Consider the following 4573-nt stretch of genomic DNA (forward strand, 5'->3'; position numbering starts at 1 on the left):
GAGCGGTTCCATGATTACAGAAAGACTGAGCAGAAAGTACAGAGGTCCCATATCCTTCTCTTATCTTCCCACCTTTGGTTCCCCTTATTATCATTTTGCATCGGTGTGAAACCTTTGTTACAATTGATGAGCCAATATTGACACACTATTATTAGCTAAAATCCATAGACGGCATTAGAGCTCATTTTTTGTGTTATATAGATCTACCGGTTTTGACAAATGTATAATGACATGTAGCCACCATTATGGTATCATACAAAATAGTTTCACTGCCCTAAAAACCCTCTGTGTTCTACCAATTCATCCCTACCTCCCTCTAACCCCTGGCTACCACTGATCTTTTTACTATTTCCATAGTTTCACCTTTTCTAGAATGTTGTATAGTCAGAATCTTACAGTATGTAGGTTTTTTAGATTGCCTTCTTTCTCTTAGTAATATGCGTTTATGATTCTTCCATGTCTTTTTGTGGCTTCATAGCTTATTTCTTCTTAGCAATGAATAATATTCGATGGTATGGATGCACGCTTGTTTATCCATTCACCTACTGAAGGACATCTTGGTTACTTCAATTATGAATAAAACTGCTATAAATATCTGTGTGCAGGTTTTTGTGTGTTCATAAGTTTTCAACTCTTTTGGAAATCCCAAGGAGCTCAATCAACTGCTGGATCAAATGGTAAACACATGTTTATTTTCCTAAGAAACAGCCAAACTGTCTTCCATTTTGAATTCCCACCCACAGTGAATTAGAGTTCCTATTGCTTCACATTCTGTCAGCATTTGGAGTTGTCAGTGTTTTAGATTTTAGCCATTGTGATAAGTGTATAATGTATGTGTATAATGGTGTCTCATTAGTGTTTTAATTTGCAACTCTCTAATGGCATATGATATTAAGTAACTTTTCATATGCTTATTTGCTGCATAGTTTTAATGATTATAAAGTACTTCTAATATTTTTTAAGAGGGGACAGTGTAAGACCTCGAATGATTGAGAAGACTCAGTATAGATTTTGGGGTCAAACTTCTTAGTCACTTCCTATTGAAAACTGTTGTACTTAGCAACTGTGTCACTAATTTGACAGGTACAATACAGTTTTTAAAATATCAGACTCAATTGTGTGTCACCAGTCTCAGCTTTCAGCCTGTGCTTTTTCCTGTGAAAAATGCAAGAGCTGCATTGCCACCCATGATGATATGATGATTACCTCTCAGAGTAATAAAGGGGTTTTAAAATGAATGGCACCCTTTATGGGTTGATAATTCATGTGGGTAGCTTGTGAGTGACCTGTCTGCTCATTTCCTTACTACTGTCCAGCTTATGTAGGCCTATCAGGCCTGGAAATGCTGCATGACTTTGACCTCAGTGATGAAAGAGGTATATACTCAGAGAACTGAACCCCAGCATGCCTGGTCCATAACCTCTGTATCCAGCTACCTACACTGATCTCAAAATGTTAAAAATGAGATTGTCACTGAGAAACATTCAATTTTTGTATTAAAGTTTCATTTGGACATCTTGCTTCCCTGAGGAAAGGTGTGACACATTTGAGTAGGTTTCTCTGTGAAACTGTATAATTTTATTTCCTAGTGATTTTAGGAATGAGGTTAAACTATGCTGGCAGAGTTTAAATGCTCTATGACTTGGATTAAAAGCACACCAAGGTCACTTCCTGCCTTGTGATTCTTTCAAAGTAGCTTTTATATTTGAATGTCACTCTTGTGCACTGTGTTTAAATAGCAGAGTTCATAACTTCTTGATTATCTTAAGGATTATTAAAAAAAGTTATAGGATAAACAAGAGTAAAAGGGATTGAAGCTCATCTTTCAGTCCCAAGAAACACCTGACATGGTTTATTCTTCTAGCAGAGCTAAAGGCTCTTAAAATATTCCTGGCAGACCGTTGTTCTTAAAAAAACATTTACCATCCCTTGTCAAAAATAAATCAAATCATGCTAATCTTTACATGCACTTAAAAAGGGACCCAAATTACGAGATGGTTTTATATACCAGATTACTCCAAATATTGCCTCTCTCTTGAAAGAGAGGATAAAAATGAATCAAATATCAAAAAAGTAAATTGTTCGCTTTTATTGCAATCATTTTCTCTTCTATAGAGATAATTAAATATAGCTTAAGAGACAAAAGTGTGAGAGTCAGAGATAGACAGTGATTTCAAAGACCAGAATTTAATGTTTGCTTGCAAGATAGACCTATTAAAGACACACTATCAATAACATGTCAACTTTAGTTTATATTATGACTGCCGAGATGACCTAAAACGGATACTAAATGTGAAAACAGACAATTCTCTCTTAGGACTGACTATAACTTAGTGCCTTTTTAGTAAATGAAACTTTATTGAAGCAATTGTATTGTTAGTGATAATTCAATTTCCTTTTCCCCACGTTCCATTTTTGTCTTTGAAAAAGCGGTCATCTGTTTTATATATATATATTTTAAGGATGTGGGGTGGAAGATGGGCTTAAGCTAAAAATAGTAATATTAATACAAATTTGATGCAGTCAGAACAGTTAACCAAATAGTTTAAAATATAGCTGGGAGATTTAAAGAAAAAATTTAAGAGAAAGGACTACAGAAGACCCACAACTATAAGCTATGTATCGACATGTTTTCATAAATAAATAAGGTGGCGTTTGCACCCAAGATCTTGAAGAAAAACACACACATGTACAAGCACAAACACACACACACAGAAGAAAAAAATAAGCAAGGAAATTCTTTCCAATCGTTGGCTTCATGAATACAACTGCTCTCCTGTTCCTGAAGCTGTTACTCGCCAAATAAAACATCACGATTCCACTAGGAAATGGCCAGCTAAACAGAAAGTGCCATGAATCTGCTGCTGATGAATATATGGGCTTCTCCATGAAGTCCCCTGTGTCAAAAATTGTTATAGAGGCTTTTTTGTTGTTTTGGACATTCCCAGTACTGGTTGCTCAGTGTTATGTAAATGACAAATGACTCGAAAAAATACTGGCATAGGTAAATAAGGAAATCAGTTTCCTCATGAAAGGATCCAAACAGGTTCAACTGCCATCTGAATGCAGCTTCTTAATATCTAAGAGATGTTTGTAATCTTTGGTGAATTTGGATATTGTTTTATTAAAGCAGCATGAATTTACCTAGATGGATCGTCAAGGGGAAAAAAATCCAGAAACGTGGGTTAGAGCCTTTTTGTTTATTCTTCACATGGACCAGATTTAGTTTTATTTGTACCTGCAAATAAAACGTTGAGAATTTTGTGACCAGGTGAATCAACATAACAGATAGGTTGTATATTTATCTTTTTTCTGTTGATAGGTCTTATAATTGATTCTGTAAAGTATTACTCATGGTGAAAAGATTCATTAGTACCTTTTCTCTTTTTGCAAAAGTTGTCCATGCTCCTTTTCGTAAGAATTTAAAATGTATTTTGATGTGTTATATCTAATAATTTTATTTATAATTGTCAAATATTCCAGATTTGCACAAAATACTGAAAATAACAGACTCATATGCAACTACTGCCTGTATCAAACAAATGTTAACAAAAAATAAATATTGTATTTTTTAAATGGTTGAAAAATAAAGTTAAAAAATACTTGAACAAAGTAGCCACTGTTTTTTAATACCCTAGTCCCACATCCAGGAAAGAAGGTGAAATTAAAAACATAGACACCTTCCAATGAGAATGACATTTAACCACACAAAAATGAATTACTACAAACCTGAAAATAATATGAACTGTAAGGGGAGGATGGAAAACTTTATACTGGAAGTTCTTTCAGCTGAAAATATCTAATATGTAGGCGAGGAACTCAACTATTTAGCTTGAAGATTTGTTTTGTAAATCTTCATTTGCAAAATTTGCATTTTTGCATTTAAAAATCATTTGCATTTTTAAAACGTTTCCCTATATCATATCTTCTAAGTAGAACTACATCAGAACATACTTTTCTTGTCCAGATTTTGTATTTGTTGTTTTGATTAAGTGAATTTTCAATACAAAGCTGTCAAAGCCAGGGAAGTCTCCATATTTAAGAGATTGTTAGGTGAGAGAGGTTTTACCAGCTGGTAAAGATTTGACAACTGAGACCAGGCAACTATTCTTCACCTTTCTTGGTCCACCCCTGAGGAGCATCTTCAATGTCACACATGTTTGACACGTCCGAACCACACAAGGACACCCACCTCATTTTGTTAGTGCTGCCTCTTGATGACTTAAATATAGATTATCCAGCTTATCTGCTCTTTATTACATTTGACTGTGAATGACTCGAACTTTTTACCAATTTCCCGTCTATCCTCAAAGCTGAAAGACATGACTTATGACTGGGACTATTTGAAAGAATACAGTTAAACAAAAAAGATTTTAGAGTGCTTGAAGCGATAGTAGCATATTTGAAATATATATATTTATATATATATATAAAGTATATCTATATCAGATACGTACATATTACCTTACAATGACTAATTGGAAGAGGGCAACGGTCATTTATATATTTGTTCATTTATTCAATGGACATGTAGGGAAATGAAGACGAAGACCCATTTCCCAGCAGAATTCTA

This window comes from Lipotes vexillifer, unplaced genomic scaffold, assembly GCF_000442215.2.
Source record: "Lipotes vexillifer unplaced genomic scaffold, Lipotes_vexillifer_v1.1 scaffold777, whole genome shotgun sequence".
Lineage (NCBI taxonomy): Eukaryota > Metazoa > Chordata > Mammalia > Artiodactyla > Lipotidae > Lipotes > Lipotes vexillifer.